This window comes from Taudactylus pleione, unplaced genomic scaffold (genome assembly GCF_031769625.1).
Source record: "Taudactylus pleione unplaced genomic scaffold, aTauple2 ptg000520l, whole genome shotgun sequence".
Classification (NCBI taxonomy): domain Eukaryota; kingdom Metazoa; phylum Chordata; class Amphibia; order Anura; family Myobatrachidae; genus Taudactylus; species Taudactylus pleione.
In genome coordinates, this window is record NW_028284922.1 from 11,105,235 (window position 1) to 11,118,387 (window position 13,153).

General features: G+C 44.2%; 1 protein-coding gene across 1 annotated transcript in view; it reads right to left on the reverse strand.

The window, feature by feature from the left end:
- Nucleotides 1-9,117, reverse strand: part of LOC148501365 (ADP-ribosyl cyclase/cyclic ADP-ribose hydrolase 2-like) — a 100,060-nt gene extending 90,943 nt beyond the window's left edge. Inside the window, exon 1 of the mRNA XM_088450605.1 lies at nt 9,088-9,117. The gene's annotated coding sequence lies outside the window, so the exon portion shown is untranslated. The remainder of the gene's footprint in view (nt 1-9,087) is intronic.
- Between the last annotated feature and the right edge of the window lie 4,036 nt (nt 9,118-13,153).

Consider the following 13,153-nt stretch of genomic DNA (forward strand, 5'->3'; position numbering starts at 1 on the left):
AAGGCACAGCACAACACTCACAGTTTAGGTTTACAAGTGTCTCTGAGCAAACTCCCTGTCTGCTCTCCCAGGTGAGACAATCAGCCCTAAACACACTAGGCTTATATTGGCCACTCTCAGGTGGAAAACTCTAACAAGCCTGTTACCAGGCTAAGAGAACCAAAACCTGGAGTGGCCGTGGGTGGAGCCCTCCCTCTCCTCTCACCCACAACCCCCATGTCCCAAACCGGCTTTTCAAAAAGCCGAAACTCAAGCCTGCTACACTGCAGACTTTCTCCTGGGGATTTTAAAACACATAAGACAGGAATCTGGGATAAATGTCCCTGTCACAGACCACTTTACCAGTGATCCTATCACAATATATATATATATATACAGTCAGGTCCATAAATATTGGGACATTTACAGAATTTTCAGATTTTGGCCACCACCACAATGGTTTTGAAATGAAACAAACAAGATGTGCTTTAACTGCAGACTTTCAGATTTAATTTGAGGGTAATTACATCCAAATCGGGTGAACGGTGTAGGCATTACAACGGTTTCTATATGTACCTCCCACTTTTTAAGGGGCCAAAAGTAATGGGACTATCAACTCGAAAGCTATTTCATGGACAGGTGTGGGCTATTCCCTCATTATTTCATTATCAATTAAGCAGGTAAAAGGTCTGGAGTTGATTCTAGGTGTGACATTTGCATTTGGAATCAGTTGATGTTGACTCTCAATATGAGATCCAAAGAGCTGTCACTATCAGTGAAGCAAGCCATCATTAGGCTGAAAAATCAAAATAAACCCATCAGAGAGATAGCAAAAACATTAGGTGTGGCCAAATCAACTGTTTGGAACATTCAAGAACGCACCGGAGAGCTCAGCAACACCAAAAGACCCGGAAGACCACGGAAAACAACTGTGGTGGATGACAGAAGATTTATTTCCCTGGTGAAGAAAAACTCCTTCACAACAGTTGGCCAAATCAAGAACACTCTCCAGGAGGTAGATGTATATGTGTCAAAGTCAATAATCAAGAGAAAACTTCACAAGAGTGAATATAGAGGGTTCACCACCTGATGCAAACCATTGGTGAGCCACAAAAACAGGAAGAACAGATTAGAGTTTGCCAAACAACATCTAAAAAGCCATTACAGTTCTGGAACAACATCCTATGGACAGATGAGACAAAGATCAACTTGTACCAGAGTGATGGGAAGAGAAGAATATGGAGAAGGAAAGGAACTGCTCATGATCCAAAACATACCACCTCATCAGTGAAGCATGGTGGTGGTAGTGTCATGGCGTGGGCATGTATGGCTGCCAATGGAACTGGTTCCCTTGTATTTATTGATGATGTGACTGCTGACAAAAGCAACAGAATGAATTCTGAAGTGTTTCGGGCAATATTATATGCTCATATTCAGTCAAATGCTTCAGAACTCATTGGACGGTGCTTCACAGTGCAGATGGACAATGACTCGAAGCATACTGCAAAAGCAACCAAAGAGTTTTTTAAGGCTAAAAAGTGGAATGTTATGCAATGGCCAAGTCAATCCCCTGACCTGAATCCGATTGAGCATGCATTTCACTTGATGAAGACAAAACTTAAGGGAAAATGCCCCAAGAACAAGCAGGAAATGAAGACATTTGCAGTAGAGGCCTGGCAGAGCATCACCAGGGATGAAACCCAGCGTCTGGTGATGTCCATGCGTTCCAGACTTCAGGCTGTAATTGCCTGCAAAGGATTGCAACAAAGTATTAAAAAGTGAAAGTTAGATTTAGGATTGTTTATTTTGTCCCATTACTTTTGGCCCCTTAAAAAGTGGGAGGCACATATAGAAACTGTTGTAATTCCTACACCGTTCACCTGATTTGGATGTAATTACCCTCAAATTAAATCTGAAAGTCTGCAGTTAAATCACATCTTGTTTGTTTCATTTCAAAGCCATTGTGGTGGTGAATACAGGCCAAAATATGAAAATTCTGTCAATGTCCCAATATTTATGGACCTGACTGTATATTAAAAAGAAAGTTAACAAATAGTTTTTTTGGTGCTGTACCCCATTGTATCCATAGAAGTACTGTGGCGCTGTAGGCCTTACCCCAGTATATCCATATAAGTACTGTGACACTGCAGGCCATACCCCAGTGTATCCATATAAGTACTGTGACGCTGCAGGCCATACTCCAATGTATCCATTGAAGTTCTGTGACACTGCAGCCGGTTGCCCCAGGACCCTGTTGAATTGATAGTCTGGTACACATAACGTTTGAGCCAGGGACGTCTTAAGAGAGGAGGGGGCCCGTGTGCACTCCCTGTGCGGGACCCCCTCCTCTCCCCCCGGTGACCAGCAGCCGACTGACGCGGCTAGCCAGCCACCGGAGCCTTAGCAGACTCTACTGCGCATGCGCAGAACGCCGGAAAGTGGCCGTGGCGGACATTTTTCCGGCGTTCTGTGCATGCGCAGTAGAGTGTGCCCGGAGTCTACTGCGCATGCACAGAACACCGGAAAAATGGCCACGGCGGCCATTTTCCGGTGTTTTGAGCAGTGCAGACACCCGACGTGGGACCACGGACAGGTAAGTCTAAAATAATATGGGTGCAGTGTGTGCGGTGCGGGGCCCCCCTGGACCCGGGGGGCCCGAGTCCTCCGCACACACTGCACCCATTATAGATACGCCACTGGTTTGAGCTCAATGAACGCCTGCCTCCTTTGTATGTAAGTGACTCTAAGCGGAATTACTGGATAATGTAGATGGTGGGTGTCATACGAGAGACCAGAAATATGAGCAGCAGCACAGAGCATCTTCCTGACAGGATGTGTGCAATAAAGTGCAAAAACATTTAATACAAAAATTAGTTGTGTATATTAGTCACATACATATTTACATGGTACATATCGTGCGTAAAGCAGGCTGAGGTAACCTGAGGAACTCCACCCATTGTTGACAAACTCCAGCTGGCCTGACAAACAGCACGGATGCTGGGAGTTGTAGTTCAGCTGGAGAGCTACAGGCTGCTTTCCTCTGATGTAAACAGTAAGTATTGGTCCCATTACTCCTAACAACCTCCCTGAGCACAAAGTAAACATCTCTTTACAGTGTGCACTATTTAGCACCTCCTCAAGCAAGGCCACCGCATTTCTATTAAATGTATAAAAAATATACAGCTTATATGGGCTGAATCAATATTCAATCATGATGTGGCACAAAATGGCTGCCCTCACTCTGTGTTAGCAACAGGCACTCTACAGATGTCATTCATGTGATCAGGTTTTAGGTGGTTGGTTCACATAGAATTGGACACAAGTGAGCTTCAATGATCCTGCTCCCATATACACCCCAAGCATCTCTGTGTGAGGTATGCAGTGAGGAAGTCGACGGTCGAAATGCCGACCGCCGGCTTCCCGACTGTGCAATCCTGACAGTCACCGGGGGGAGAGGAGGGGGTCCCGCACAGAGAGTGCACACGGGCCCCCTCCTCTCTTAAGACGCCCCTGGCTCAAACGTTATGTGTACCAGCCTATCAATTCAACAGGGTCCTGGGGCAACTGGCTGCAGTGTCACTGAACTTCAATGGATACATTGGATTATAGGCGTCGAAATCCCGATGCCTATCATTATCCCTACGCCGAGAGCCCGACACCCGAATGAAGATAAGCCGGGCAGCGGGTGCAGACAGCCGTGGGGGACTTAAGCTGGCCACACATCTAAAGATTATCTGTCCAACCAGCCAACTAGTTGATTGGCTGGAATGCAAATCTGGTAAGGAATACAATCAGCAATTTGCTCCCAAACGCTGGAAAATGGACAAAAACTGTTGTTTGAATAAATAGTTTAGATCAAATATTTAACAAACTTGTCTGACATCCATTTTCATCTGTTTTCTGGCATTTAGCAGCAAATTGCTAATCATCATTTACTCCCATACGTTACCAGATTTTCATTCCAACCAATCAACAAGTTGGCTGGTTGGTTGTAAGTTGGTCTAGTGTGTGGCCAGCTTTAGGGTAGGCACCCCCCACGGGAGGGTTAGGCTAGGGGAAGGGAGGGTTAGGCACCCCAGGGGTGAGGTTAGGGTCTGGCACCTCCCCGTTAGGTTAGGTTTAGGCTGCAGGGATGGGGGGGTTAGGTTTAGGCACTTACGGCGGGGGTTAGGGCTAGGCACTAGGGGGTAGGTTAGGGTTAGGCACCCCTAAGGGAGGGTTAGAGGGGGGAGAGGGTTAGGTATATTTAGTTTACTTACCTATCTGGAACTTCACTGCTGCCGGTCTTCCGGCGTCGGGATTTGAACCAGTCCGGTCCGGCGGTCATTCATACCGATCCCCTGTGCGATGGTGCAGATACTGCATAATATCTTCTGACAAACTCTCCACGCTCAAATGGCGAATCTTCTCCAAATCAAAGATGTCTTTCAGGAACTGAAGAACTTGATCCTACATTGATTCTCCCTGTAAATTTACAAACTAATCAATCTTTCCTACCTTTCCCTGCCTACTCCAAAAACATACTCCATCTCTTTCGGGCCTCTGATCTGGTTCTTGATTAATGAAAAATTTTTTGGTTTCTCTATGGGGTCGTATAGTTTATTAAACTGCCAAACTCCTCCCTGGCCGACTCACCCTCCATCTCTCCATGCACCTTTAATCACATCCTCTAGGACTTGAACCAATCACCTCTCACATTGCAGTCAGACACCTTACATATAGAGATATCTGCTCCTGAAAAGGAAGCCTGCAAATCCTAACTATGGGGCCCATTTATCAATGATCACTTTTGCAATGCAATCAGGGCATACCAGTAATACCCTTGATCGCACTGCAAAAAGCGATCCTATCAGCCAGATGTATCATCCGGGAGCCCGTCCCTGCGGTCTTCGGAGAGCTGCCGGCCAGTGCAGTCCCATGAACTGCACATGCACATCTGCCAGAGCCGGGGAGGGTTCCAGTGGATCCTCCACCAGCTAGTAGTGGCGGTGTAGCCCATAGGCTACAGCGGCTAACGCCATCTTCAGATGGCATTAGCTGCGGGGGCCAATAACTTGAATGCATCACATTCCGGATATTGGTAAATTTGGCAGCATCGCATCCCCAATAGAAACCTGGGGGAAGCGGCTTCAGGCGGTAATGGAGGGATCACAGCAAGTATCGGAGATACCTGCTGAGGTCCCTCCTTAATACATCCGGGGAATACTTAGTATTTGAGGTAAATCCCCTGAAAACGGGTGTTTTGGGGGATTTTACCTCAAATACACTTTGATAAATGGGCCCCTATATGAGACACAATATACTTTAAAATGCTGCTTCACCTGCGCTCTCTTACATCTAGAGCTGGTGAGTTATACTACATAAATCAGATTTGTTACGTTCCTTCACCTTGAAGTAATGCCCCTTTTTGGGTTGTGAGCCTTAAGTCCTTCTTTGATAAATAAAGGGGGGGGGCCACCAACGCTTTCTGGCCCAGGGCACCAAAAAGTCTAGTTATGGCTCTGGCTAGCTCTGTGCAATCTTTTGACCTAAACTGGATGAAATCAATATAATGAGCTGTGAGGTGGTGAAGACTGACTGGAAATAAATGTTATTGCGGTTAATAAAAAGGCCCAAATTATATGACTTCAGCTGTTTTTATGATTTTTTTGAATAAATACAGATCCAAAACAAAAATACGTATGGGCGGTTTTGCAAAACCAAATACAGATCTAAAACACAAGGGAGATACAGGGGGTCATCCAGACCCGCTCGCGAGCGGCAGGACGCTCGCAAGCGGGTCGATGTTCCCCACTGCGCATGCGCACGATGGAGGGAGCTCCGTCGTGCGCATGCGTGAGACCCGGCGAGCGACGGGCTCACCATCGCTCCGGGTCTCCCACCAAAGGGGGCGTGCTGTCGATGTTGATTGACAGCAAGCCCCCTTTGGTGGGCGTGCCGGGGGCGTGCCTGCCAGACGGAGGTGTTCCTATGGGAACGCCTACCGTCTCTAGCTGGCCCCACTGACATCACTAGTGATGTCAGTGGGAGTGATTTTGGCTCTGATAGAGCCAAAATCACTCCAGGGCTTGCGGCAGCGAGACCCTACCGCAGGGTCTCCGTCGCAAGCCCGATGGTCGTGATGGTCAAGACCATCGCGACCATCATCATGGACGTTCGCTATAGCTGTGGGTGGTAACCCACAGCTATGCGAGCGTCCATGAGGACGCTCCAAAAAAAGGTAGGAGGGCCCTGATTCAGAGCGAGCGCTCTTGTCATCAGGCCCACAGATCCAAAACCAAAACCAGCAAAAATGGCCCAGAGCACATCTCTAATAGGAATTTTGTATCAGTAAACAGGGCTTACATCAATTTTTCTGGAGAAAATGGATAATATGTATCAATCTCTACATGGTATAAAATAAAGTCCATCGTTAGAAGTCATTAGAAATTTTTGTACCTTATATTTTCTAATTGGGTTATGTTTACATTTCAAAGTGGAGCAGGTTATACAGGTGGAACACAAAAAGGAAGCTCCATCTGTTTCATCAGAACGCACAGAGGGCCTGATTCACTACGGATTGCAATTCTGCTTATACGCACGCAACGCAGTGGTAATATCAGCGGTGATATGTAAATGTTTGTATTCGCATTGCGATAGCAGCCTGACATAAGGACGCCCACTTCCCCTTACTCACATCCGTATACTTGGGCAACATAGCGAAACAATTGGTAACATCGGAGCCATATGCACAGTTAAGGCAGGTCAGACCTTACTCAGGAATTGCTTACTTCAGAACACCTCAGACTGCGTATGGCATTGCAGTGGCTAATTTGTGCACGCCCCTGCAACGGCATTGAAATGAACTGGCACGCCTGAGCGTTCGCCCGACCACCGCCCCATCACCAACCACAAATGGCACTTCCTGTCAATCACTCTGCCATGGAAGTGCATAGCCTCTACAATCGCAGTCCCGATCACAGTGGCTGGTTCGTGCACTGCGATACGTATACATGTGCAGTGCGAATTGCCAAATTGCGTGCGTATAAGCAACTGCATCCCTTGCTGAATCAGGCCCAAAGTTCTCTAATTCCGGTATTACATATACACCTATCTGGCTGTGATCGATGTGAGATGTCAATTGCAAAAAGTAACTAGTAGCTTGTTTCCTTTACACCTATTAATTGTTAAGCTATGTGAGGAACTTGATTTTTCTATGTTATTGTTGTAAAAAGGGTTATAATTACCTGGAAGTGTCATTTGGAGCACAATGTCATTTCCTCTTCCAGCTGACAATCATGAGATGGAGCCCATGAGTTTGTTATTGTATGGGTATATAAGGACAGATCTTATTAGTGGGTGATACAGCTTGAAAAGACCTTTCTGGTTAAAACGAGTCGGTGGAACAGGAGCTGATTTCCCATATAATGGAGGGCTTAAAATCTATCTCTCTCCTAACATGTGTTACTGGGAATCCATCCTTTTCCTCTTTTCTCCATGTATTGATGTCATGTTCCATGACAAATCTGAGAGGAGAATTTTGGATGTCTACATACAGTATATGCATTACATTTTCAAGCTTGTGTGATCATAGGGCCTGATTCAGCACGGATTGCACGGCTGCGTTCGCACGCAGGACGGTTTGCATTCTGCGCATGCGTATGCATCGCAGCACGCGATCCGGCTGCTGAGATCATGAAGCGATCGCAGTGAGCATGAGTGATTGACATGAAGTGACATTTGGGGTGGAGAGGAGGGGGTGCGTGTGCAAAAACTGGTACCTATTACACTGGAGGTGGTAAGGTTATATAACGGGGGATCTATTACCACTGGGGTGGGGGGTAATGTAAGTTGCAATCTATTGCCACTGGTGGCTCTTTTACCAATGGTGGGTGGTAGGTCAATTTTCATTGGGGGCCTATGTACATGGGAAGGGGGAAGCGAGACACCCCCTAGGCATATTTTGTTCGATAAAATATTCTTATTCATTTTAAAAATGTTTTAAACTTAATTGCATTTAAAAAAATTTTTGGTCAATTTGTTAAAATTGGTCAGTTAAATGGTTAAATATAATAGAGTGTGTGTAACATTCTCATTGTCATCCCATGCTTCATCAGACTAACTGCTTGATAACAATGGCTGTGATTCCAGACTGACTACCGCTAACATAGAGGCGCATGCTGAGTTGGCCATATGTGCAGACAAAACTTAAGCTGTAAAAATGAGCATGTAATAATAGCATATTTACGGCCATATTCTGAGGTGTAGGCATCACAAGATGCACCTACAGTAGCCTGCATTAGTGGCATATGCACCAAGCACACATAACACCCAGTTATACTTATACACACCCAAGTTATAAGCACACAATTTATTTTATTTTTTTTAACATTTGTGTTTCAGTTTGCTTTAAATTAGGAATAATAATACAGCAGATATATTTATTTTGTATGAATGAAAGCATCTAAAATAAGATTCCTAAAATAAGCCCACAAAATCATATGTACGATCAATGAAGAAAGCACCTGTCAGCCTCAGAGGTGAATTCGCACCCACCCAGATCTAGTGCTGGCAACTGTCATTAGTCTGTATTGCACCAGCCGTCTGGCCCCCACAAGTGATACAGCTACTGATAGTATTATATAGGGAATTGCATGCAGTTTTGCATTTGTTTGCAAGCCTAAGAACATGCCCTTACTGTACTTGGCCCACAGTAGACCGCCCTTTCCCTTAATATATCCTCTCCAGTCAGACAACATCCAAAGGCGCAAGTGTCAGATGCCAGCAAATTGGCATTTGCATGCGGCTTGTTATACAAGCATGCGCAGTACAGTTTTACAAAGTATGGTACGCAAATGGGCTTACTTTTAAATCAGCATCAGGCCCATGATCTACAAGTGACAGAAAAAAATGACTTATAAAAACAATAAAATGGATACTTACCAATGTATGTTTTGTGCAGAGTTAAAGACGGCTTCTGTGCTATTAATATTCAGTTGTGGATAAGGTCCTTACTTACAAACTCTTTCTCTCTCTACTATCATTGCACTTTGATCTCCTGGTCATGCACGCATGAAATATTTTACAGGTTATCTCAAAATTCACAAGTAGAGACTAACCTTTACTCACCTGGTTATCAAGTTAATGGATTTTGAATTATATTCACTTGTGCTTTTTTGCTAAATAAAAAGATACATGTTTTAACAGTAATATTTAATATGGGTCTGACAGCTTAACATTGCTAAGATTGCTAGACGACAGAAAGAACTTCAATTTCCATGATCACCTGGGGTAGGGCCGTCTCTAAAGCTGGGTACACACCTGGCTGACAGGTCATATACCCTTACTAATCGTTTGGACGATATGATCAGATATGTACGTGAAAGACATCGTTCACAGGCATATTGTGTGTACACTCCCGCCGATGCACTACAGATATATCGCCTGTCCTCTGACTTAGACATGGCTTTGTTTAACCCCATAGCTGCCAGTCACTGGGAATCTATCCCTGCATGTACATTTGCTGCAGCTACCTGTGACACTACCTTTAGATCCACCAAACGGAAATGAAATTCCACATATTATTTTAAAGTTAAAAATATGAATCAATATTAAAAATAATTTGGATAATAATTACTTAACTGATTTGCTGACAGATTTGGATACCTTTTATAATCGTGATTCCCCTAATCAGAAATGCAATTGTATAGGGTTGACAAATATACAGTAGCAAAACGTGAAGGGGAAAGAAAATGAATTCTCTGAAAAGAAATTAATATTGGATCTATAAAATTAATAGTTGGTATCCCAACAGGTTTAATGTAATCTGAAATCATAAGAAATGAGGTGGCGCCAGAAAGTGCATTATATAAACTATACGCTGCCTAAAAATGGTATTCACCCTCTTGGACTCTTTCACATTTTGCTGTGTTAGAACATGGAACCATAATGGATTTAGTTGCAATGCCTGGTAATCAAGACAATGGACTCGACAATGTACCCCAAAAATTGTAATTCAACCATATGTCAAAATTGAATAGGAACAAAAAACTAAAAATACGTTTTTGAATTGAATGGGGTAAATTTACTTAAGTGAGAGTTTTTAGCAGTGGAGATGTTGCCCATAGCAACCAATCAGATTCTAGCTATTATCTTCCAGAAGGTACTAGTTTAAATGTGACGTAGAATCTTATTGGTTGCTATGGGTAACATCTCCAATTCTAAAAACTCTCACTTTAGTAAATATACCCCCAGGAGTCCTCTGAGAGCTGGGCTGGAGCTGTGATTTCTGAGACTGCCACAATCCAACTTTTCCTTGAAATGGACACAAGGAAAGTGGAACAATATCTGCCAGAATCAGGCGCATTTCAGATAAGCTTGAATCATTTTTTTCTACATGAGTGTGATTTTTCTCTTTGTAATAAAACAACGTTTTACAAAGTATTACTTATCTATTTGGAAGTTAACTCTGAGGTATATAAAATTATACCATATTGGTTCAGTCAATATGTTTTGGCGCTCACCACATCTGATGTATTTGTCCAGATGCCTTCCTCTTAGAAAATTTCCAGTACTCACTCAGTGAGTAGGTGGCACTCCAGGACTTGTTCAATCAATACATAAATATATGCAGATCTTGTTTCAGTGTTTATTAAACTTTCATCAGGGACAATGCAAATCATTACTTTAAATACTCTTAACACCGTGATGTCAGACGCAAGTTACTTGTCCCTGAGTAAACTATGTAGACTTACTTCACTACTGCTCACTGGGATTCCCTCTCACCTTCAGTAACTGCCTGTTACCGACGCCTCCTACTGCATAGCGGGTAACTCGCTGCCACTGCCAGGCTCCTACACCAGCACCTGGAACCACCTACTTCTGGGTATGTGTGGACACGCTGCTGCAACACCTCCTGGTTGGTGTCAGCTAATTCCCACTGTTCCCTCACTATAGACCGGTAAGCACTGGGTAGCTGGCAGAGGGTTTAAGCTTGGAGACACTGGGCTCAACCCAGAACAGCTAGATAACAAAGTATCTGGTAGACGCAGGATACAAAGAGATGCAGGCATTTTAAGGCAGGATGTTTATTGCTCAAATGTCTTTAAAAAGACATCTCTTGCTGAAGGTGCTTGGCAAAATCACAGGGATGTAGTCAGCATCCTGACTGTCAGAATCCCAACAGATTGCGGAGATAAGTATTACGGTCAGTGGGAGACTTAGGGTCAGGTATTATGTTGCGGGAAGGGAGGGTTAGGGTAAGGTTCATACTACTTATAGAAATCGGTCGGCATTCTGACCGTCGAGATCCCATACCCAACGCCAATCACAGCATACAGATATTCTTCAGAAGTGCAATCCTCTCTAGATGGTCAGAAGATACATATTCTACAGAACCGCATCAGTCCTTTATATAGTAAGAGGACACAATACAGCAGATTGTAATCCTGCCCATGTATTTCTAAAGGTGCGTATCCACTAGCAGATAGTGGAACGACAGTACGATTACAACATTGTAATCGTACAGTCGTTCCTCTTCCCCTGCAGTGCCTACACTGAACGATATGTCATTCAGTGTAGGCACCCTCCCTCATCCCTGAACATGGTTAATCTGTCATTATCGGCAGATTGACCAGCATTTTCAGGCGACGATTGATATTGACAACGACCAGTGGGAGCGCCTATCGCTGGTCGTTTTTGACATTTTCATGCCCGATTCATGCGTGATTGCACGATTACGATGTCGTAATCGTGCAATCGCTCATTAATATCTGCTACTGGATATGCTGCTTAAGACTTTTGCACAAATCAGACAATTGTATCCCAAAATTAAAATACAGCTTATATTTTACAAGAACTGATCAATTGTATCCTCATATGCAGTATCTACCACCCAGAATCAAAGTATCTGTGTGGTTTAAACAGTAATAGAATTAGCATATGACCTCCTCAAATATACCTGCTGTACATGTTATGCTGGGTACACACTGATAGATATCTACAGTGAATTGGCAGGTGTGTACACCCGATATGTCTGTGAACGATAACATAACGGATCGGGCCTGCAAGCACATATATTGGTCATCTGCTGGTGAGTACGAGCGACCCGCCGCTCGCCTGTACACTTGCTGCAGGGACCCAGCGGTGATTGACATTTCAACTGGGCGGGCAATTTAAATGCCCACCCAGTTATGATGTCAGCGCAGACACACATAATAAGTGTATACACTTACCAACCATTAGATAGGTCCATCGACCTAGTGTGTACCTAGCTTTACACAGAGATATGAAGGAGACCCCATAGGGTGCAATTCAAAGAAAGTGATTTAAATTAACATTGCTTTTGCTGGTCTCAGGATGCAGTCATTAACACTTCCTAGGCGAGAATGGCCCAAAAGCAATCTGTTCCAAATGGCAAACAAAAACAAATACCTTAGAAATACATTCCTAAACTGCATTTCTTACTTACAGTATATTATATGCCTACACATTTCACCACATTGTGCTGATTGGCTGAGAGCGTGAGAGCTGCCGTGCTCAGCCAATCAACTTGTGCCTATTCATTTTCCCCTTATTTACCATTACCAGCCTAGGCACAGAGTTCCGGGGCTGGTTATGGATTTGGGGTGGGACCAGGGCCGGTTCTAGACATTGTGGAGCTCAGGGCAAAAGTTCACCGTTGCGCCCCCCCCCCCCCAAAAAAAAACACAGCAACAACTTTTTCTAGATGATGTTCCTCTGCGCGCGCTGAAAGCACACGCGCTTCCGGAAAAGGGGTGTGTCCTTGCAGAACACCCCCAATTCATCACACTGTGGGGCGTGCCCAGCACTTATGAAGGTGCTGGGCTTCCCCCAAGCTCTCCCCTTGTGGCGAATAATTGCCATGTGCAGTAATGCACCTAACACAGTAATGCCCTTTATAAATACATTATGCCACATGCAGTAATGCCCTTTATAAACACATTATGCCACATGCAGTAATGCCCTTTATAAACACATTATGCCACATGCAGTAATGCCCTGTATAACAAATTATGCCACATGCAGTAATGCCCTGTATAACACATTATGCCACATGCAGTAATGGCTTTTATAACACATTATGCCACATGCAGTAATGCCCTGTATAACACATTATGCCACATGCAGTAATGCCCTTTATAAACACATTATGCCACATGCAGTAATGACCTGT